This window comes from Nerophis ophidion, linkage group LG02 (assembly GCF_033978795.1).
Source record: "Nerophis ophidion isolate RoL-2023_Sa linkage group LG02, RoL_Noph_v1.0, whole genome shotgun sequence".
In the NCBI taxonomy this organism is placed as follows: Eukaryota; Metazoa; Chordata; class Actinopteri; order Syngnathiformes; family Syngnathidae; genus Nerophis; species Nerophis ophidion.
Window position 1 is genome coordinate 37,695,059 of NC_084612.1, and position 25,692 is coordinate 37,720,750.

General features: G+C 37.1%; 1 protein-coding gene across 4 annotated transcripts in view; it reads left to right on the forward strand.

Annotated features, from left to right (window-relative positions):
* dennd2b (DENN domain containing 2B) overlaps positions 1-25,692 on the forward strand; it is a 114,503-nt gene continuing 88,811 nt past the window's right edge. For 2 of the 4 annotated variants that reach the window (XM_061883219.1, XM_061883237.1), the window contains exon 1: positions 15,048-15,368. The gene's annotated coding sequence lies outside the window, so the exon portion shown is untranslated. Of the gene's footprint in view, positions 147-15,040; positions 15,369-25,692 lie in introns of those variants that run through there. The other 2 variants (XM_061883228.1, XM_061883246.1) reach the window with 2 other exon arrangements.

Here is a 25,692-nt window from a genome sequence, read left to right on the forward strand (position 1 = left end):
TCTTCTTTGCAGTTCCACGGAGGAGACTTTTTTTTTTTTTTTCCACCGGGGAGAAAAAAGTGTGTTGGAGCCGCACACACGAAAAGAGCGACAGTGTGTTGGAGAATGGCTCTGTGAGTCAACACATCTGCAAAACACACAAACAGGTAAGATTTTACATTTGCTTTGCTTTGGTGCTGTAAATGTGCATAAGGTGTGATGTTTGGCGACATTCTTCCATCCATGGCTGCGTTTCAGAGATAGAAGACATGAGAGAGCCTAAGATGTTGTTCACTGTCTTGTCAGGCAAACATGAATAAGAAGATTCAAGTTATAGTTGATGATAAATGCAAAACGCCATGTATGTGTTTTACATTTAACTTACAGAAAACTTTCAGACGAGGGATGCATTTACAATTGATCGCCGACAGGTGGCGCTTTAGTCTATGACTTGAATTACTGATCCACGCGTCCGTGATGCATTCCTGCTGCATTGTTGTAGCAACTATGACATACATGACATTACATGTAGTGACGACATTACACTCTCAATTTGTTGCTTTCATATTCATCTCTTTGCTGACACTGACATGCAATGCTGAGTAAATATCGTGTTACAATACATCGTTGCTATAACCGTTAGGACAATCTTTGGTGTATTATTATTGTTAAATACCATATCTAAATCTGTGCACACTAATTGAGCATTACTATCTTTTCTATTGTTTCTCAGTAGCTGTGGTTGTATGGATGTTTCTATTAATAGAAGTATTGATGTTATTATTGTTATGATTATTTTTTATTTTTGGCTCAATCAATTTGATGTCGTACAGAAAAAAAGATCTTCCTTAACTGCTTTTTATTTTTACTAATATTTTATTTTGGGCTGAATCAGTGTAATTCCAGGGGGCAAAATATTCTCATTATTGGCTGTTTTTATTTATATCATTTTTAATCTGATTATTGAACATTAAATGATTATTTTATACAGTATTAGTTTTTTGGCTCCATCAATGTGATGTGATACATATATATATATATATATATATATATATATATATATATATATATATTTATACATATATATATATATATATATATATATGTATAGCCCTAAATCACTAGTGTCTCAAAGGGCTGCACAAACCACTACGACATCCTCGGTAGGCCCACATAAGGGCAAGGAAAACTCACACCCAGTGGGACGTCGGTGACAATAATGACTATGAGAACCTTGGAGAGGAGGTAAGCAATGGATGTCGAGCGGGTCTAACATGATACTGTGAATGTTTTATCTATATATATATATATATATATATATATATATATATATATATATATATATATATATATATATTATGTGTGTATGTATATGTACAGTGCGGCAAAAAAGTATTTAGTCAGCCACCGATTGTGCAAGTTCTCCCACTTAAAATAATGACAGATGTTTGTAATTTTCATCATAGGTACACTTCAACTGTGAGAGACAGAATGTGAAAAAAAAATCCAGGAATTCACATTGTAGGAATTTTAAAGAATTTATTTGTAAATTATGGTGGAAAATAAGTATTTGGTCAACCATTCAAAGCTCTCACTGATGGAAGGAGGTTTTGGCTTAAAATCTCACGATACATGGCCCCATTCATTCTTTCCTTAACACGGATCAATCGTCCTGTCCTCTTAGCAGAAAAACAGCCCCAAAGCATGATGTTTCCACCCCCATGCGTCACAGTAGTTATGGTGTTCTTGGGATGCAACTCAGTATTCTTCTTCCTCCAAACACGAGTTGAGTTTACACTAAAAAGTTCTATTTTGGTTTTATCTGACCACATGACATTCTTCCAATTCTCTGCTGTATCATCCATGTATCCATTTTGGTATAAACTCAACTCGTTGTGGAGAAGGGATTAATATGGCCCAATTCCTGAGTGGATTTCACATGAGAGGGGGGTAATCATTTGGCAATAAAATAGAATAGAATATAATTAACTTTATTGTCATTATATTTGCATATAACGAGATTAAAGACTCCAATTTAAGGTGCAGACAAATATGGGGTGAAATAAATGACATAAGAGGTAAAAAGGAAAAACTAACAATTGAAATAAACAGACTACTATCCAATAAAAATAATAAGAAATCCTGTACAATATACAAACCACTATAGAAGTACAAAATACAAAATACTGTACAGTATACAGAACAAGACAAGAGTACCGAAGTAATAAATAATAATCCAGTCTTCTGAAAATGTACAGTATTTATTTATTTAGCCTTTATTTAACCAGGTAATAATCCCATTGAGAGATTTTTACACAATTTTTACAATTGTGTAAAAATGATATTTTTACACAATTGTCTCTTTCATTAGAATATTGTCATATAGATTGCCAACAAAATCATGGGAAAAAAAAGCACATAAAGTGTAGATTTAGTTTGAAAAAGAGTTTCAATCACACACACACACAAAAAAAAACATGCTAAGAATACTTTTTTGCATCACTTAATATTGCGATACAAGTTGTAGTTGCGCGTGGTAGGATTTGTTTTCTGCCAAAATTTAAAAAATATTTAGCAAAAATTATAAAGTGCCTAAATGGTAAACATGTCCAGGTTTTAAATTCCTTGTAATAGCTGGTTGAAAAATGTTGTTCTTAAACGATTTGCTCACACATTTGTTCAAAAAGTGGTGACCCTCGCACCATCCTTGTTTGTGAATGACTGAGCATTTCGTGGAAGCTGCTTTTATACCCAATCATGGCACCCACCTGTTCCCAATTAGCCTGTTCACCTGTGGGATGTTCCAAATAAGTGTTTGATGAGCATTACTCAACTTTCTTAGTTTTTTTTTTTTGCCGCTTGTGCCAGCTTTTTTTAAAACATGTTGCAGGCATCAAATTCCAAATGAGCTAATATTTGCAAAAAATAACAGTTTACCAAACGTTAAGTATCTTGTCTTTGCAGTCTATTCAATTGAATATAAGTTGAAAGGATTTGCAAATCATTTTATTCTGTTTTTATTTACGATTTACACAATGTGCCAATTCCACTGGTTTTGGGTTTTGTAGATCTTGAAAAATACGTAACAAAAGTAAATAACGGGCCTAATATATACACTGTATGTTCAAAAAATAAGTAAGATGAAGTCGAAACTTATCAAGTGTCACCTCATACAAACAATATCAATAATTTGCCGGCTTCCAAGTAATCGTAATAATAATATTAATCATTGTAATAATGATAATAACATAATAAATAAGGATAAACCCAGAACTAATAATATAGCAAAACAGTATATAACAATATTTGACTTGAAGCTATGTTTACTATAATATTGTGGACAAATAAAAAATAATATATAATAAATGAATAAAAAATAAAGAAAAATCCAATACAAAAATCATAATGCAAATTAATTATCAGTGGGACAAAAGGACAGCCTTGAGAAAAAATACATTAAGCAAGACAATTTTGCTTCATCATTCAAAACTGCAGCATGTGCATATGCACTTTTTATTGGATAGAAAAAACACGGTTCATATGTGTATGTAATTCTGTCCACAGGTATAAATATTTCCACAATTTAGCAGGTTTGGAAGAGAGAATCCTAGATGAATTTTTGAGTGTAGGTGGCAAAAGCCTCAAAGCTGTGTGGAATAATCTCACTTTAGATGCTTGAGGACTTGGGCTTTGTGCAAAGTCCTGAACAAACACTTGTAGAGCTCAGTGGTTTTATTTGAGAGAATAAACATGTTGGACGCTTTAACAGGTGTGCAAGCAATGAACGTTGACTTGCTTAAGTCTAAAAATCGAGCGGAGTAGAAGGACGAGTTTCGATGTTGCGCAAGGGTTGGATTGTTGGATGACGCTGGTGTCACGCTCAGAAAGGAAGCAGCGTCTTCTAGGAGGAATGTAGATGTGAGTCACAAAGCATCGTTTCACTTGAATTGAGAGGCAGCCAGTGTCTACGTCTTTTGTCTGTCCACATTCTGAGGTTTCAGTGTTTACAGCAAGGAGAGTTGTTACAAGACAAGGCTTCCTGCTGACTTGATGTTACACGGACATAACGGATGTCTGCCTTTTTGTCACTTCCTCTGGTCCCAAGTATGTCGGAAGATAAAAACTCTCTGAAAGGCTAAATGGAGTTTTTTTGTGGAGATGATGATCAGTAAACACACACATAAGCAAACAGAACAGTCACGTGTGTTGTGAACAAGATGAGAATAATCACGTGTTGTAAACATGGTGAGAATAATCACGTTTGTTGTAAACAAGATAAAAATATTCACATTTGTTCTAAACAAAGTGACAAAATTCACGTGTTGTAAACAGGATGAAAATCATTGCGTGTGTCGTAAAAAAAAGTCGAGAATAATCATGTGTGTAGTAAACAAGATGAATATCGACGAGTTGTAAACTAGATGAGTAAAAAACAATAACATGTACTGTAAACAAGACGAGAATAATCACATTTATTGTTAACAAAAGCAGAATATTCACCTGTGTTGTAAACGCGATCAGAATATCAATCAATGTTTATTTATATAGCCCCAAATCACAAATGTCTCAAAGGACTGCACAAATCATTACGACTACAACATCCTCGGAAGAACCCACAAAAGGGCAAGGAAAACTCACACCCAGTGGGCAGGGAGAATTCACATTCAGTGGGACGCCAGTGACAATGCTGACTATGAGAAACCTTGGAGAGGACCTCAGATGTGGGCAACCCCCCCCCTCTAGGGGACCGAAAGCAATGGATGTCGAGCGGGTCTAACATGATACTGTGAAAGTTCAATCCATAGTGGCTCCAAGACAGCAGTGAGAGTCCCGTCCACAGGAAACCATCTCAAGCGGATCAGCAGCGTAGAGATGTCCCCAACCGATACAGGCGAGCGGTCCATCCTGGGTCCCGACGAGCGGTCCATCCTGGGTCTCGACTCTGGACAGTCAGTACTTCATCCATGGTCATCGGACCGGACCCCCTCCACAAGGGAGGGGGGGACATAGGAGAAAGAAAAGAAGCGGCAGATCAACTGGTCTAAAAAGGAGGTCTATTTAAAGGCTAGAGTATACAGATGAGTTTTAAGATGAGACTTAAATGCTTCTACTGAGGTAGCATCTCGAACTGTTACCGGGAGGGCATTCCAGAGTACTGGAGCCCGAACGGAAAACGCTCTATAGCCCGCAGACTTTTTTTGAGCTCTAGGAATCACTAATAAGCCGGAGTCTTTTGAACGCAGATTTCTTGCCGGGACATACGGTACAATACAATCGGCAAGATAGGCTGGAGCTAGACCGTGTAGTATTTTATACGTAAGTAGTAAAACCTTAAAGTCACATCTTAAGTGCACAGGAAGCCAGTGCAGGTGAGCCAGTACAGGCGTAATATGATCAAACTTTCTTGTTCTTGTCAAAAGTCTAGCAGCCGCATTTTGTACCGACTGTAATCTTTTAATGCTAGACATGGGGAGACCCGAAAATAATACGTTACAGTAATCGAGACGAGACGTAACAAACGCATGGATAATGATCTCGGCGTCTTTAGTGGACAAAATGGAGCGAATTTTAGCGATATTACGGAGATGAAAGAAGGCCGTTTTAGTAACGCTTTTAATGTGTGACTCAAAGGAGAGAGTTGGGTCGAAGATAATACCCAGATTTTTTACAGAGTCACCTTGTTTTATTATTTGGTTGTCAAATGTTAAAGTTGTATTATTAAATAGAGGTCGGTGTCTAGCAGGACCGATAATCAGCATTTCCGTTTTTTTGGCATTAAGTTGCAAAAAGTTAGCGGACATCCATTGTTTAATTTCATTAAGACACGCTTCCAACTGACTACAGTCCGGCGTGTTGGTCAGCTTTAGGGGCATGTAAAGTTGGGTGTCATCAGCATAACAGTGAAAGCTTATACCGTATTTGCGTATGACGTCACCTAGCGGCAGCATGTAGATGCTGAAGAGTACAGGGCCAAGGACCGAACCCTGGGGAACTCCACATTTTGTTATGATCCGTTGCCCGGATCATATTATTTTTTAGGTTTTGAGTCTTTTTGTATTGTGTTCGGTTAATGTTTGACTTAGTTCCTGGTTGTACTTCCTTGTTTATTCTGTCGCCATAGTTACGCATTAGTTTCACCTGCCCCTTGCTTTCGACGCGCACCTGTTTTCTGATTGCTGTCCTTATTTAAGCCTGCCTTTTCCGTTCATTCAGCCTTGCTTCTTGGTTTGTGTTTCACAACAGTGACGACTCTGATTCCGATCCCGTATTCCTGTTCGCAACCAGCTAGCTTCCACGCTAAGTCTTTGTTATTTCTCTAGCTCCCATGCTAGCTCTTGTGTTTTGCCTTTTGTGCCTTGTGCAAGTTTTTCTGTATAATAGTTTGTTTTAATGTTAAATAAATCAGTGTTTCTTACCTTCACGCTGTGTCCGAAGCCCGACTGCATCTCTGAGAGAACGAACCCGCATCACGATGCCACACAAGTGTCACAGTAGGAAGCAAGCAAGTAAACGTTTTCTCACTGCGGGCTTTTCAGAGGTCGACCAATGTACGTGAGCTGTACTCCGAGCTATAGAGACAGAGACGCTCCGCTGTTCGCCGGACGAAGACATGCTATGGGGACCTGGTGGGTTTCTGGTCCTGCTCGACTCCGTCTGGCCCGGTGATGTCCCCTCTCAGCAAGCTCGCTCGCGTCCGCGAAGGCAGAAGTCGCACAAGAAGGCTTCGCCTTGCGACAGAGACGCTCCAACCCCACAATCCTTCCCTCCAGATCACAGCCACCCAGAATCAGCCCAGTCTTCCTCCCAGCAGTTGTTTGGAAATCCCATCACACATTTTGCCAAACATTTCACCGAATGGGCTGTCCGTCAGATGGAGACCGCCGCGGATGACGTCACTCCGTTGACGCCCCCCCGCCCACGTTTGATGACAGCAGTGACGAAGACTTTTTTTTTAAAATGTGTTCCCTCAGTCATCCATAGACCACATTTATGCTAGGATCAAATTTTATCAGGACAATTTTATAAATTTTAGGTCTAGTCAATCCAAGTCACCTGAATTTTGGACTCCGCCCCTAAGGACTCAAGGCCCGCCCACATCAGTGGCCTTTCCCAATCAACCTCAGGTGGGGGTTGGGAGAAGACATTTTGAACAATCGAGAGGGGAGGGGTCTACCCACCTCCTGACTTTTGTCCACCCACCCCTAGAAACAATTTCAGACCACGGGGAGCGCGTCTGGCATCCGCTTCTTGAGGGGGGGCTAGTGCTGGGAGTTGTCTCTCGATGGGAGACAGGTCTGGACTGCAGGGACGCTAGGATAGTACCCACACTCTTTTTTACAAAGCCATGCTGTTGTAACACGTGCTGAATGTGGCTTGGCATTGTCTTGCTGAAATAAGCAGGACATGAAAAAGACGGCGCTTAGATGGCACCATATGTTGTTCCAAAACCTGTATGTACCTTTCAACATTAATGGTGTCTTCACAGATGTGTAAGTTACCCATGTTTTGGGCACTAATGCACCCCAATACCATCACAGATGCTGGCTTTTGAACTTCGCGTCGATAACAGTCTGGATGGTTCGCTTCCCCTTTGGTCCGGATGACACAATGTCATATATTTCCAAAAACAATTTGAAATGTGGACTCGTCAGACCACAGAACACTTTTCCACTTTGCATCAGTCCATCTTAGATGATCTCGGACCCGGAGAAGCCGTCGGCGTTTCTGGATGTTGTCGATAAATGGCTTTCGCTTTACATAGTAGAGCTTTAACTTGCACTTACAGATGTAGCGACGAACTGTATTTAGTAATAGTGGTTTTCTGAAGTGTTCCTGAGCCCATGTGGTGATATCCTTTAGAGATTGATGTCGGTTTTTCATACAGGGATCGAAGGTCACGGTCATTCGATGTTGGTTTCCAGCCATGCCGCTTACGTGGAGTGATTTTTCCAGATTCTCTCAACCTTTTGATGATATTATGGACCGTAGATGTTGAAATCCCTAAATTTCTTGCAATTGCACTTTGAGAAACATTGTTCTTAAACTGTTTGACTATTTGCTCACTTAGTTGTGGACAAAGGGGTGTACCTCGCCCCATCCTTTCTTGTGAAAGACTGAGCATTTTTTGGGAAGCCTTTTTTATACCCAATCATGGCACCCACCTGTTCCCAATTAACCCGCACACCTGTGGGATGTTCCAAATAAGTGTTTGATGAGCATTACCCAACTTTATAAGTATTTATTGCCAGCTTTCCCAACTTCTTTGTCACGTGTTGCTGGCATCAAATTCTAAAGTTAATGATTATTTGCAAAAAATATATATAATTATCAGTTTGAACATCAAATATGTTGTCTTTGTAGCATATTTAACTGAATATGGGTTGAAAATGATTTGCAAATCATCGTATTCTGTTTATATTTACATCTAACACAATTTTCCAACTCATATGGAAACGGGGTTTGTAAATAAGATGAGAATATTGTTATGTATTGTAAATAGAATTTGAAGAGTGAATTTGAATACTGTTGTGAGTTTTTCTTTGCCCTTTTGTGGGCTCTGAACTGAGGATGTCGTTGTGGCTTGTGCAGCCCTTCGAGGCACTTGTAATTTAGGGCTATATAAATAAACATTGATTGATGATTGATATTCACAAGCGGTAGAAAATGGATGGATCGACATGTGTTTCAAACAAGATGAGAATAACCATGTGTTGTAAACAAAATTTGAATATTCACATGTGTTGTAAATAAGATGAGAATATTCACGTGTTGTAAACCAAAAATTTGAATAATCACACGTTTTGTAAATAAGATGAGAATATTCACATGTGTTGTAAACAAGATGAGAATATTCACATGTTAAAAACAAGATGAGAATAATCATGTGTGTTGTAAGTAAAATGAGAATATTCACGTGTTGTAAACAAAAAATGAGAATAATCACAAGTATTGTAAATAAGATGAGAATATTCACGTGTTGTAAACAAAATGAGAATATACACGAGTTGTAAACAAAATGAATATCCACATGTTAACTAGATTAGAATTTTCACACGTGTTGAAAATAAGATGACAATATTCACATGTATTGTGAATAAAATTTGAATCTTCACGTGTTGTACACAAAATGAGAATAATCACATGTATTGCAAATGAGATGAGAATAGTCACGTGTTGTAAACAAGATAAATATTCACATGTAAACAAGATGAGACTATTCACACATGTTGTAAAAGGATGGGAATAATCTTACGTATTGTGAATAAAATTAGAATTTTCACATGTATTGTGAAAAAGATGAGATTATTCACATGTGTTTTAAACAAGATGAGAATATGTACGTGTTGTCAACAAGAGCTCTTGTAACATTTGCAGCACTGTGATGCCCTTCATAGTCGGGCTTGAAATTGCAAGTTTTTTCTTAGTTTGCAGGAAAAAAAAACTGTGGAGGTGTCCGGCATGAAGAAAGACCTAATGGTGACGTGTACCCAACCCTCTCTAAGATTGGAAACAAAACAACCACTTGATAAAATGAAAATATGAAATATTTTCCTTACACTGCTATTCCATCTCAGTCTGCATCACATCCCCTAAACCGTTCCAAACCGTTAAGACAAAGACTAAATCATTTACAAACTAACAGTTTTTCGACTTGCATCTAATATAATATCTCCAATATGAGGTTTGATACAAGCATTCGTACATTTTGCCATTTGTGCACGCGCTTGAAAGAGGCGCCGCTGAATGAAAGAGGTAATCTTCTCCGCTGTGAAATAAGTCCGCTCTGGCATATTTTTACAGAAAAGTAAGTAAGCACAATATGGGACACACAATGATCTAAAAGCCTGAAGACCAAAAAGTTAGCAAATAGAGGGGTTCATCCATCAAGGTTCCACTGTACTATGCTTCGTACTGATATCAAATCGTAATAATATCCGTACCTACAAATACTCAAAGCTCTGATATCGGTATCACATTGACTATAACTAAGTTGTATCGGAATACACAAAAGACCAAAACATTTTCGCATAGGAAATAATGTACATCCAATTAATCCATTGCAGACACCCCAATTATTAACACAAACACTATCTATAGAGAGTCCGTACTGCTTTACATTCAGAAAGCAGGACAAAAAACATAAAAATGACTAATGAAATGGATAAATGGACATTTAGCATCACTTTTACCTTTATTAAAAACTCGTTGGCGAAGACGCCAATGTGGGAGGAGAGGGGTGGGGGCAAGTGAATGTTTGAATTTTACTTTCTTGAAATCAAAAGTGTTTCTCACCTTTCTTATCAAAGTGCTGGCATATGCATGACAATGACTGAGCGCTCACAGGACTCACAGGACTTTATTTATATATACGCTAATGCAGTGGTTCTCAAATGGGGGTACACGTACCCCTGGGGGTACTTGAAGGTATGCCAAGGGGTACGTGAGATTTTTTTTAAATATTCTAAAAATAGCAACAATTCAAAAATCCTTTAAAAATATATTTATTGAATAATACTTCAACAAAATATGAATGTAAGTTCATAAACTGTAAAAAGAAATGCATCAATGCAATATTCAGTGTTGACAGCAAGATTTTTTGTGAACACGTTCCATAAATATTGATGTTAAAGATTTCTTTTTTTGTGAAGAAATGTTTAGAATTAAGTTCATGAATCCAGATGGATCTCTATTACAATCCCCAAAGAGGGCACTTTAAGTTGACGATTACTTCTATGTGTAGAAATCTTTATTTATAATTGAATCACTTGTTTATTTTTCAACAAGTTTTTAGTTATTTTTATATCTTTTTTTCCAAATAGTTCAAGAAAGACCACAACAAATGAGCAATATTTTGCTCTGGTTTACAATTTAATAAATCAGAAAGTGGTGACATAGTGCTGTATTTTACTTCTTTATCTCTTTTTTTCAACCAAAAATGCTTTGCTCTGATTAGGGGGTACTTGAATTAAAACAATTTTCACAGGAGGTGCATCACTGAAAAAAGGTTGAGAACCACAGCGCTAATGCATGATTTACAGCACAAAAAGTCCCACTGTGAGTGTGTCTGTCTTTTGGTTATGGATGTGGGCTCACAGAGTGAGCAGTATAACAATAGCGGTATACTACAACTTGCAATCTTATTTAGTCCCACGGTGGGCTATTTGAAGAAAAAGTCACCGATGTGTTCCGGCACCCGATTCCGCGGAATAATTTGTTACCCACATTGTTTGGCCATACGATAGTTAAGACTTAAAATTGAGCAAAACAAAACCCCAAAACAAATCATACACAGAGGGAGTCTTATATAGTACTGTAATATTTCTTATTAAATCCTATTGTTCATTTTACAATATGCTGAGGAACAATTCAGTAGATCTTCCATAAGACCAATGTGCAGGACACTTTGCTAAGTAAAAAAACCTGCAGTTTACAGTTAATTTTGTGCATTTATACATTATATATCCTGGGGATGCAAATGCCACCGAATTGGTGGAATGTCCCATGGAATGCCCCACGTTAGTGTTGTCGATACAACACATTTTCTTTCCAATCTGATAATGAGTAAAATTTTCGTTGGTATTGGTAATACCGATCCATCACCAACACTTTGTGCAAATATACCTAATGTGTCTGATAAAATGTAAAAAGGTGGGTGGGTCGGGGCTGGGGGCGTTTAAAGGTTAAGGGGGAGGAGTATATTTATAGCCAGAACTCACAAAAATTTTAGTTTTTATATATATATATATATATATATAGTATATATATATAAATATAAATATATAAATATATATATATATATATATGTATATATATATATATATATGAATGTATAAATATATAAAAGAAACACTTGAATTTCAGTGTTAATTTATTTACACACATATACACACACATAACACGCTTCTACTCATTGTTGTATTTGAAAGTGCAATGCTTTGCAGCCAGTAGAACAGCCTTAGAAGGAGCATAGTATGGGCAGCACCTGTGAAGGAAAGGAGTGAGTTTAGGGTTGAATTGTCCATCCTCGTTCTATTCTCTGTCACTATCTTTCTAACCATGCTGAACACCCTCTCTGATGATGCATTGCTGTGTGGCACGCACAAAAGTGCCTTCATCAAATGCACCAGAGTCTGGAATCTTCCATCCCTCCCTAGCATACCCCTTCCCCTTCGAGCTGTCCTGGATAAACTGAAATTCTTGTTTCCAATCATTTTGGAACTTGCAAGCATACTTTTTCTTTTTACTCGTCGTCGCCATGACTGTCTCCTCTTCGTTCTTCTGCTTCATGTCTGTTATGTTTTTGGACATTACTAATTGCCATAGTTTTGAAGCAATGCATGATGGGAATCCGGATTTTGTGTGTCAGTGTATTAACGTGCCGGCTGGAATAAACACACGCTGAGAAATATACATATATATATCTATATAGATATATAGATATATATATACACACAGGTCAGATTACTTCTATGTGTAGAAATCTTTTATAATTGAAGCACTTGTTTATTTTTCAACAAGTTTTTAGTTATTTTTATATCTTTTTTCCAAATAGTTCAAGAAAGACCACTACAAATGAGCAATATTTTGCACTGTTTTACAATTAAATAAATCTGAAACTGATGACATAGTGCTGTATTTAACTTCTTTATCTCTTTTTTTCAGCCAAAAATGCTTTGCTCTGATTAGGGGGTACTTGAATTAAAAAAAAAGAAAATGTTGAAAACCACTGGGTTAAGAAACACTTATTCAGACAAGATCTCAATGATTCAGTTCAAGTGTGTCAAATTTGTTTTCGTTATGGAATACCTCACAGTTATGGTTGCCCTCAGAGGGCCTTTTATAACAGTGAATATATGTGAATGTAAAATTGCTTCATGAGTAGGGATGGGCATAACATTGGAAGCGATACGGTACCAATTCTCAGTACCTGGAAAACAATAACACTACTCTACAGTACCAATTTTTTCGTACTTTTCTGTGTTTATGTATTAATAAATGTTCATAATAAAAAATATACAATTTTAATCATTTCTCTTTAAGCTGACAATGATAATTGTATATGCATTGTATTCATTTCAGTGAATTTTAGTAGTCAGGAAGTAGTCTTTGCTATTAAGTTGAATGTGTCGGTTTTGCCCTTTGAGTCCTACAAAGTGTTTATACTGTAAGTGTTAATTGTAACGTGCATCTTAGTTGTAGTTTGGGTTACCACATTTGGAGGTGTTGAAATCGCCATGCAAAAAGCGTCAATGCTAATCAGTAGCATGTATATGGCATTTCCAATGTAAATCCATCGAGCTAGTGCATTTTGAGAAGCAGAGCCTGACTTGTAAAAGCTTTCTAACAGGCAACATAATTCTCAAAATAAAGTACCATTTGATTTGAGCAGAATCTCCAGGTTCTGTAACAGCTTCTTTCCTCAGCCCATAAGACTCTCAAAATCGGTTTTCCCCAAAAATGGATTAACCGGCTGCAATATAAAGACAATATAACATACATACATCCATTTTTTACCACTTGTCCCTTTTAGGGTCACAGGGGATGCTGGAGCCTATCTCAGCTGCATTCGGGCGGAAGGCGGGGTACACCCTTGGACAAGTCGCCACCTCATCACAGGGCCAACACAGATAGTCAGACAACATTCACATACATCCATAAACGTGGATGCATATGCAAAAGTGCAACAAAATTTCGTTCTTATATGGACTTTAAAGGACTACTGAAATTAGATTTTCTTATTTAAACGGGGATAGCAGGTCCATTCTATGTGTCATACTTGATCATTTTGCGATATTGCCATATTTTTGCTGAAAGGATTTAGTAGAGAACATCCACGATAAAGTTTGTAACTGGAGAAAAGCCCTCCCTCTACCGGAAGTCGCAGACGATGACGTCACATGTTTGATGGCTCCTCACATATTCACATTGTTTTTAATGTAAACCTCCAACAAAAAGTGCTATTCGGACCGAGAAAACGACAATTTCCCCATTAATTTGAGCGAGGATGAAAGATTCGTGTTTGAGGATATTGATAGCGACGGACTAGAAAAAACAAACAAACAAAAAAACCAAGTTAAAAAAAACAAAACGCGATTGCATTGAGACGGATTCTGATGTTTTTAGAGACATTTACATTTAGAATAATTCTGAGAAATCCCTTATCTTTCTATTGTGTTGCTGGTGTTTTAGTGAGTTAAATAGTATCTGATAGTCGGAAGTGTACGTTCACGGCCGGGTGTTGACATGAAATGTCTCAGGGAAGTCGACGGCAGCTTTATGGACGGCGCAAGCTCAGCTGATATCCGGTAAAAAGCAACTTTTTAACCACAATTTTCTCACCGAAACCTGCTGGTTGACATTCGGTTTGGATCCATGTCCGCTCTGATCCATAGTAAAGTTTTACCTCTGTGAATTTTAAACAAGGAATCGCCGTGTGTTTGTGTGGCTAAAGGCTTAAGCTTCCCAACTCCATCTTTCTATTTTGACTTCTCCAATATTAATTGAACAAATTGCGAAAGATTCACCAACACAGATCTCCAAAATACTGTGTAATTATGCCGTTAAAGCAGACGACTTTTAGCTGTGTGTGTGCGCAGCGCTCATATTCCTAACAGCCCGTGATCATTACGCGACGTTTTCAAGAAAAAACTCCCGGGAAATTTAAAATTACAATTCAGTAAACTAAAAATGGTGTATTGGCATGGGTTGCAATGTTAATACTTCATCATTGATATATAAACTATCAGACTGTGTGGTGGGTAGTAGTGGGTTTCAGTAGGCCTTTAAACTTCAAATTTGAATGACAATAAAAAGAAAGTTTGTAAACCATTACAATATAAATTCATAATAATTCCATAGTAATAATATAGGCCTTATAATATTAATTTTAGTTCACATATGTCTTTCTTGTGTTGTTCATAATACAATGAAAACACGTGTGAACTACAAAAACATCAATATCGATGTCACACTGACGTCATCTGAAAAATGTTGTTTGTCCACGTGCATGAGCACATTTATACCGCTGATGTGTTTGTGAATATTCATGTGATGTCAGCATTCATGCACAGCAACAATAGACAAAGCATCGAGGAAGAAGAGGAGGAGGAAGGCGAGGGGCCAAATCACGATAAAAAGTGGGGGCAAACAAGCCGTTACCATGGCAACAAGTCCAGCCTTCCCAAAGAGGCTTCGAGTGCTTCATTCTCCTTTTCGTCTTTTTTCGGGTGGGATTTCCGTGGAAATACATGCCTTGGACTTTATGACGGAGGGCAGGTATTCGGCTGACCGGGCCAGACTTTTTCACCGAGTGGAACAAGGAAGCGGACTTGAAAGGACGAGAACATCTCACTATGTCAGCAGCCATGCTCCACAGGAACCACTTCGAGGTAAAAAAAAAAAAAAAAAAAGAAAGAAAAAAACTTTTTTTTTTAATAGCCGAAACGTCTCGCGATGCTACATGCTAGCAATGACGTCTTTGTGGTAGAACGTAGCTAAGGGACTTTTAAAAATGTATAACATTTCAAGGTGAGTTTTAAAAGTGGTCTTTGCATGACCGTATTTGGTCATTCAGTCCCGTTAACCATACAGTGAAGCAATATGGCTAACACTATTAATTATTATGATTATTATTATTATTGTTGTTATTAAGCGAACAAATAGTCAAAGCAGTAGTCCGATCACTTAAATATCCTCATTGCAACAATGTGACCGAATGCATATTTTGGGAGTTGGACGCCTGGGACGCCTGGGAATGTTTGTTTTTGTCTCAGAGGATTAACCATTCATGCAAGATTAAGTGGGTTTGAGTTCACAGTTTTGTCTGCAGTCATTATAGTTATGTTGTTTTAAAGAAAACCGTGAAAGTGCAATGCTTTATTAATACAATCATTCATTGGAATAACAATGCATTGGATTTTTGTGAAGTTGTGTAGAAGTAGTTTGGCTGAGGGCAGCACGGTGGAACAGGGGTTAGTGCATGTGCCTCACAATACGAAGGTCCTGAGTAGTCCTGAGCCCAACGGGAACAAGGGGTAGAAAATGGATGGATAGATGTGTTTAACACTCATTGGCCCAACATGAATAGAATACAATACAATAGAAACATTATGCTCTTTTAAAATCAGCTGCATGCTGACTACATGTTGTCTACACCAGTGGTTCTCAACCTTTTTTCAGGGATGTACCCCCTGTGAACTTTTTTAAATTCAAGTACCCCCTAATCAGAGCTAAGCATTTTTGGTTGAAAAAAAGAGATAAAGAAGTAAAATAAAGCTCTATGTCATCAGTTTCTGATTTATTAAATTATATTACAGTGCAAAATATTGCTCATTTGTAGTGGTCTTTCTTGAACTATTTGGAAAAAAAGATATAAAAATAACTAAAAACTTTTGGAAAAATAAAGAAGTGATCCAATTATAAATTGAGATTTCTACACATAGAAGTAATCATCAACTTAAAGTGACCTCTTTGGGGATTGTAATAGAGATCCATCTGGATTCATGAACTAAATTCTAAACATTTCTTCACAAAAAAAGTAATTGTTAACATCAATATTTATGGAACATGTCCACAAAAAATCTGTCTGTCAACACTGAATATTGCATTGTTGCATTTCTTTTTTCACAGTTTATGAACTTGCATTCATATTTTGTTGAAGTATTATTCAATAAATATTTTTATAAAAGATTTTTGAATTGTTGCTATTTTTAGAAACTTTAAAAAAAAAAAATCTCACGTTCCCCTTGGCATACCTTCAAGTACCCCCAGGGGTACGCGTCCCCCCATTTGAGAACCACTGGTCTACACCAAGGATGTCCAAATTGAGGTCATGGGCATTTTGGATCCTCTGCATATTCTGAAAATGTAATTAATTTATTGTTATTCAAATGTTTTATTAGATATTACACTATAATAACTTACTTTGCCACTCACCATACAAATGCCAAGATTGCAATGTGTTTTTTTAAATAACCGAGCATATCCTGGCCTACATTGGACCGGTTTTAGCATTTTTATCGTGTATTTTTATTGCTTTGTCCTTTCATTTTTCTCAATGCAACTTTTAATTTGAAGATTTAAATACCCCTGTAGTACATTACAGCTGTGCAACATAATGAGTTCCGTTCCAAAGGCTGTCATCAATTGTGTGATTTTTAGCTAATGTGTGTTAAATATTGGTAGTTTTCAGTTGTTGACAGTTAATTATGTGATTGGAGAAAACATAGTCATAAACAGAAATAGTCATAAACATAGGTGTCCTAATCTGATAATGGTCCGATTTGTGTAAACAAATCGTCTTGCATCTAAACGTTTTTATATAAGTCTTACCTGTGTAATTCTTCACAGCTGGTGAACAGCTCAATGTCCTCCAATTAGTACATAAGTTTGGTCTTTTTTTTTGGAAGCTGGTAGCTATACAACAAGTAAGCGCACAAGCTAGACACATGCAAAAAGTGTCATGAATTGAATAATATTGCAGTTTAAAACACCACATTTGTCAATTAAAATAATAATGAAATTTTTACAGTAGCATATTACTTACACATACAAAGTTTCCAAGGCAGAAACATATTAGAAAGTGTTCAGTAACAAACGTGTCCACATCATTTGACTTACTGCATCATAGCTCAATTTCATGAATTATTGTGGCCCCTGAGTGTAGCCAAAAAACAATTACCACTCCACTTCAAATTAAAGGGGCACTGCAATTTTTGGGGAATTTAGCCTATCACTCACAACCCTATGGAGCCAATGGGAGTTGCTTTATTCTGCCTGTAAAAGCCCTTAAAACCATCTAAACACTATCATGGTTCCAATGTTTTATACATGTGCTGTAAGTACATATGTAATGTAACAATGGGCACATTTATAATAACATTTGATGTTTATAATACTAATAATAATAATTGATTAGATTTATATGGCACTTTTCTAGACACTCAAAGCGCTTCACAGAGAAGTGAGAACCCATCATTCATTCACACCTGGTGGTACTAAGCTATACATTTGTTGCCACAGCTGCCCAAGGGAAGCATATTTAAGTATTTTGAACATTTTAAGCAATTAATTAATTGCTTCAAACTATTTTTTTCTAAAACGCATCACAACATACGCTCCCCCCCACTACATCCCTGATTATTTCTCACTGTAGACTTCATAAGAGTCAACAAACATAATAAAACATCACTTACTTTGCAACTTCAGCTGTCATTAGGATGTAGACTGCTAGAATGTTCGTATATTCCCGTTTTAGATTGATAATGACTCATAATCCTCACGAAGAAAAGGGGGGATGAACCAAGCGTTTTTTCGTTCTCGCCATTTCTGTATCTAAATTGGCTGTCAAAGTATACCAACATGTCGGATTATATCCTCGTCCTGCTACTATCCAGGTGAGGAGCATGATTTATGATCTACAATAAACTTTCACGAGTGATGGAAGCAAGGAAGCATGCACCTTACCACTCGATGTAAACATTAGCACACACGCTAGTGATCACTGCGCCGCTTAATAGTTCGTCTGCGTTAGCGCTTATGATTACAATATCACTAATACTTGGTCAATATTCAAGTCACAAAATGTAAATGGAGTATTGTTGGCTTCTTTTGGATGGTTATTTATTGGGTTTTATGGGCGGAATAGAGGAGCTTCCATTGGCTCCGCTGTAATCGGAATTTTATTTACGTTTGTATATGAGTTATAATGCATTAAAAACAAAAGTACATCCGTCGTTATGTCTTTCATAATGATTGTGAATGATAGGCAAAATTCCTCAAAAAGTGCAGTTTCCCTTTAAAGACCGTACATGTTCTTTCCAGATGGTTAATGATAAATAAGTTTGTTGATTTATATCTACAATCAATTAATTTCACTTGATAAAGAATTTCACAACATTCCACTACAAAAGAATGAGTATGACGTATGAATGATTCTTGCTGATTGTATCAGACCAATATTGGTATTGTATCGGAAGTTAAAAAAAAGTTATTGGGACAACCCTAGTCATAAACAATATGATCATTCAGTTGGGACTACTACTGTCTTTCACAACAACATTGCTGGATGTACACTTGCACTACTTGATTGATGATGAAATATTTTCCTTTTAGATAGTATTAAACATGTTGACCTGCAACAACAACTTTGATTTATTTCCTTGAGTTGTTTTTACTTTTAGTAAAGACAGTCCAGAGTGCAGATTAGATGCCGTCTCATGTCCTTCAACTGGTCTGTATCAACATAAGCTATTGACGAGATTCTTTGATGCTCAAGAGGGATTGTAGTCTGTCCCCAAACATGCTCCCCGTCAACTCTTGTCCATTCAAAAGCTCAATAAAAGATCTCTTCCAGAATGTTTTGTGCTCTCCACACAGGCCTAGGGTTTGGTGAGACTGTCCGAGCACACCAGCTTGTAAACTTAATTAATTCTGGGTTTTAACTGACATTAATCTTTATTGTCAAATGTTCAATACATGCAGGACATACAAATAAAAACAATCTGTTTTTAATCAGATTGACTCCCACCATTGAGATTACACCAGATAACCAATTGTCTTTATTGTACATGTCTTAAATATTGCTCATCAGTAGAAGCTTAGTGAAAAACGCTGCTGTGTTTTGATCGATAAAAACACTTTTTAAAAGACAATTAAAACACAACTCCAATGTGTTGTTGCCATTTGAAAAAATAATTAATCAGTTACAGGTTTAAGTTGTCTCCGTCATATAAACTCTATTAGGCGTACAGGCAAGGTTTTAAGCAACATTCCTAATAGCACTGGTGTTACTGCTTGTGTGTCTGAGGTGTATATCTTCTAATTATTACTAAAACCTGCAATTTGTCCTTGTAGCCTACATTCCTTCTCTCCTGTATTATTATTTCGGTCTTAGTCAGAATGAACATAATTGAAATCATTGGTACCCTTATGTGGTGGCACCATAAAGGACACAAAAGTACAACGCAAAATCAAAACATGCTTGTAGAGTTAAAGCTGCTTTATGTCACGGATAGGAGGCTGCTTTTTCGAACAAGCTTCCTGGTCCAACCATGTAGGCTACGCTCCACTATCAAACACGTACACAGCAAAATAATAACGTTATGTCACAAAAGCAATGTTAAGAAAAGTGTATGATTTTATTCACAGGTTCAACAGCAATGCAGAAACCATAGCATTAATTTTGTTTTCAAAGTTCTCTTTTGTGTACGCACGCTTCTGTGAGACTACGGAGCCCCTAAACGGGCAAGAAGGGAAAAACAGACAAAGCGATGAGCCTACCTATCATCCGTGGGAGAAGTTTGATTTCTATTTTAGTATTGGCCTAACATATAAAGACATCAAATTGTATTAGGATCTCGCAAAAAGTATTGCGAGATCTCGCAAAATATCCATGTCCCTGTAGGGGCTCCGTATGAGACAGCCTGAACAACCGTCCTCTTATTCCGGCCAAACAGAAATGTTTACAAGTCACAGCTTCTAATTGTAACACATAGAGATTGGTATCGTTAGCATTTGAACTAATACCAGTATCAAGTCGATACTTTAAAACTGTGCTTAAACAGTACCTAAACCGGTACTTTATTTCCATCCATCCATTTTCTACCGCTTATTCCCTTTTGGGACGGCGGGGGGCGCTGGCGCCTATCTCAGCTACAATCGGGCGGAAGGCGGGGTACACCCTGGACAAGTCGCCATCTCATCGCAGGGCCAACACAGATAGACAGACAACATTCATACTCACATTCAAACACTAGGGCCAATTTAGTGTTGCCAATCAACTTATCCCCAGGTGCATGTTTTTGGAAGTGGGAGGAAGCCGGAGTACCCGGAGGGAACCCACGCAGTCACGGGGAGAGCATGCAAACTCCACACAGAAATATCCCGAGCCTGGATTTGAACCCAGGACGGTAGGAACTTTGTATTGTGAGGCAGACGCACTAACCCCTCTGCCACCGGTACTTTAATAAATTGATAAACACACATTTTTGTGAAAAAGATAAAACTAAAAAAAATGTCTTTATATTTTTATGGAATTTTGTGACATTCAAGTTCAAGTTTTATTAACATGCTAGTAATGTATATATTGTAATTATATACATTAACTGATAACAAAGTAATACATTAAAAAAATTAATCTACAAGAAATTGTCATAATTGTTGTAGCAATACAGAACTGCGAGAAAGTGCAAAAACCACTGATTTGAGTTGTAATGTTTGATGCTCATAATTCTGTGTGTTCATGAATGCAACCATGCTTACCGTAATTGTCATTGGTGCATAATGAGAAGTTGTTGTTAAATAGCCTAGCGCGCCAGTGGTGTTATGAGGGCTGGTGTTGGCGTGTTCTGATCGGCAATACATTTTAAAAAAGATTGTCAGAATCTGTGTGCTTCTGTCTGGACACTAGATTACTTACGAAACGTTACTTGCACAATATCACCGTCAAGCACTTTGTGCAGGTTGCTAAGTCTGCATTTATTTAGTACTAAGATAAGTCACCATAAGCTTCTTTCTTATGGTCTGGCTACTACCGTTTGCATTGGTGCCTGTGCCAATATAGGACAGAGTTTTGGTGCCCAACCCTAGTAACAAATATACACTTGTATTTGTTATGTAAGTAGTATATTCTTGCCAGTGGTGGTGTTTTGGTTTAAAACAATGATGTGGAGGTGGTGACTTACAGCAGCTTCAATCAGGCGTGATGTCATGCATGATGACGGTTCATCATTCGAGATGTCTTGGTACAACATCCAAAGTGTCCCACTGTAAAAAAAAAAGTAAGAATATCTAGGTTGCTACTCAAGTATGTTTAAAATATCTGCTGATTGGGATGATAGCGGATTTTTGTTGATGGAAAACGGCACCTTTAAGTACAAGGTCAAACTATATTGTTGAGTTTTATCCTCAGTGTTTGTGTTAAGTTAGAGTCTGGTTCTGCAGGAATGGGAGTGCAATAACAATGTCATCTTCAGTAATAATGCCTTGCATTAAGGTGTCAAATGTAGATTTACAATTGTTATAGTTTTATACCAAGAATCTTTTTCCAGTCTGTTCCTTGATCGGATCATAAACATGACAACAGCTCGGGTCAGCTGAAAGTGACGTTTTGTGTTGGCAATTACAGTATGGTCACTACTGTAGAGAATTAATCCTCTGAGTTTTCCAGACACTGGTGGCTTTTAAGGGGCCATGTTTGGGATTTCCATGGCTTATGGATGGCACTGTCTTAGTGTACATGTTTACAGGCATGGCAAGTACTAACTAGTTATACATTACATTATGCAGTTTGGATCTTATGCAAACTACAACTTTCCAACAAGTTGTTGTCATGCATCCTAAAGAAGAAACAATGGTGAAAACATTCTGATTCTGATTTGACACTTGTGAAGCTTAAATTCCTGTAATGTTTTTTCTAAGCCAGAAGTTAGTGTTGTGAAATTGCATGTTATAACATTAGCACCATGTAGCAAAAGGAATCTTAATCAGGTGCCCGAGCCTCTTTCTCTGGAAGAATACAGAAGTAGTTTAGCTCCTTCCAGATGTCTCAATGTCTCTCACCCAATCCGCAAGCCCACCCACTATAGAGAGGAAACTCCTGTCAGCTGCTTGGATTCACAATCTCATTCTTTTGGTCACTTCCCTGAGGTCTTGACCACAGGTGAGGGTTAGAACATATAATGACTGGCAAAATGAGAGTCCCTCTGTGTAGTCGCTTCTTTTCCACAGATGCAGTACTTCCACGTTACCATTCTTCACACAAAATGAACTCCAATTCTTCACTGCCTCACGGTGCAACAAACCTCACACTGTGCCGGATGGGTGAACTATTTACTCTCAGCCAAAATATATCAGTTTCAAATAATCGGTCCTTGTTAAATCAAGATCCAAGGCTCAATTAAAGACAAAGAAGCTTTGTTGCAGCAGCTAAAACAGCTTATAAAAAGCCCATAGTCCAGTGGCATATTAGAATCATATCAGGGGATTCCTATGATATGTTGTCATTAGTTTAGTCTGAGCAACAGCATCTGTTGAATCCATAGCCAAATCTGTGGGAATTGTGATGAACAAAATGTCATACATTATTGTAATCTATGATACAAATTGGATGTTGTTCTAATCCCAAATCCAATTTGTAGTTACAGACCGTTAGTAGCCTCCTTAGCTCAAAATATACATTTCATTGATTTAATTTAATTGTTCATGTAAAAAGTGGATTTGGCATTTCCTCAATCGATATCTAAAACTATCACAATCTGGATTGGTACAGAACATGCACACTAACGATGTAAGGAAATTAACATTTCATATCACAATTATCATTGCTATCACGATATTGTTGAATGTGCTCATAAAGTTCTTATACACACAATTAATTTGTTTAACCCCTTTTTTAATTTTTTATCTTTAAAATAAACACAATAGAATTTCATGCAGAAGAAACACAAGGTATTGGTTTGGTTTCTTAGGAGCCATATTATTTTTATTGGATGGATGGATTCAAATATGTTAATCTTCTTCTGTTTTGATTTGTAAAGGTTTCAGTGTGTATTTTTTGTATTTGATAATAAACAAAAAACAGGTGTGCTGCGCCTTACTTTCGGTATTCGTGACGTCGGACAATTTCACTTTCTGGTCTTGACACTTCTGTGTCATATTTCTCTGAGTATAAATCGATCACTCTGTGTTAAACAGCAATGTTAATGGTCACAATTGAATAGTTTTTCAGACAGCAATATGTTTATACAAGTTTATATTGGGGTATGTTTTTTCTTGATAGGGAAAGACATTAATGTGTCTTGTATGTATTTGAGCATTTAATCTAATTCTCGTGCTAGCTTGCTTCTCCAGAAAATGAGTAGTGTCACCGGTCTGAGTTTATCAAAGTGTTACCAATTATGATTTTACGATTATTTTAATTTAAAACGGTAATACTAACCATTGAGTTTCACCTATCATTAATACCATTTATCTTTATAGTCTGAATGCACCCATCACAATAGAAAATAATTATCGATGGAAAAATCTTTTCAGTTGCTTTTTTCACTCTGCTCTTCATTTTAATGTGGAAATGTCAGCCACAGAACTGATGCACAGCGTCATTTATTTTGGGTCATCCAGTTAAACTCAGACTTCCAGACACCAACAAGAATTCATCTTATCCACTTAATGTCCTTGGATATGTCAAAGACTGTGTTCCGAGGTCAGATGACACCCAGTCTTTGACCCCCTTGCAGCGCAGATGGATAAAAGCCTGTTTTCCACATGCCTGCCTCTGCAGCTGTGCATGCTCATATCTAGGTTACTCAGAGGGTTTTTCCCTATGCCGCAACTACAAAAATATGCTACAGTGTTAAAGCTAAAACAGAAATAAAAAGGCAAAACATATGTTCGATGTGAGTACTTATATAAGTATGATTATATGCAACAAGCAGTAAAGACAGCTCTGGTTGGTTTCTCATTGATATATAAAGACATTATTGAGCTCTCGATATATAAAGACATTATTGAGCTCTCTGGAGACACATGTTTATGAATAGGCGAATACTTCTGTTTTAGACACTCAGTAGTGTAATGTGTGCTGTAGATACGGTAAGAGGATGGAGGACATTTTTACGCACCATTTTACTTGCATATCAAGACCAGGTATCACCAGGTTCTTGTGTAGATTGATAATCCCGGTATCTTTGTATAACATGCACAATCTCAATAAACACGCCAGCAGTGCCTTACCTCTGGATGGTGCAGGCTAAATATATAGTAAATTGTTCACATTTTTGTATTGATCCGATAATTTCAGGTGCAGAGTTGGCCATACCAATATTCATACTTAACATTTTCGGAATCATTAAATGATTCCAGTTTTGATCACAACTGCAATCCGACAAAAACCCACGATGGGCGTGGAAGATCAACCATTATTTTGATTATTTCCTACTTCCTCTTTATGGTATATCACATTCATAATAAAGTCAATAGTGCAAAATAACCAATTTAAAATAAAAATTAAAAACTGCTATTGACTCTTATTTATTGAGTTTGTATACAAAAACAACCAAATACGATTTTGTGATTATAAAAAAAGATGTGATAACTCTGTTGTATCGACCATAACTGATACCATGCTTGGTATTATTATTGTCAATATTTTTTATCAATCCAATTCAAAAGCTCTTGTGTACTGTATGTGTGTACTAAACAGTGATGCCAATAACGTGTTTACCTAATATGAGCACGTTTTTCACTAACAAGTAATTTAACGTGTCGTTACTTGTTGATTAATATTCTTTTCAATTACAATAAAAGTTGGGATAGGTGATAGTCATTGTCCAGTAATGTGTAGCTCGCATGGTAAATTATGTTGTTTTTGTAATGTGGCGAGCCCCAATGACTAGATTTGTTTGAGCCGCCAAATAAGTCCCTGATTTGATTGTAATGGTTTACTATGACGGAGCGATGATTTCAGTTGGAATATGTTCAGTTAATGAAAAGAGGAGACATGTTTGTGGGTCCTTCAGTGAGGTCTACTTTTATTGTGTTGCTGCACTTCCACATTATTACTACTTATTACTTCTTGTTCATTCTGCCAAAGTATAAAAAAAAACTTTTAACTATTAGTGGACCAGCAGCACACACAATTATGTGTGCTTCACTGACTGTATCCCTTGCAGACTGTATCGATATATATTGTAGGAACCAGAATATTAATAACAG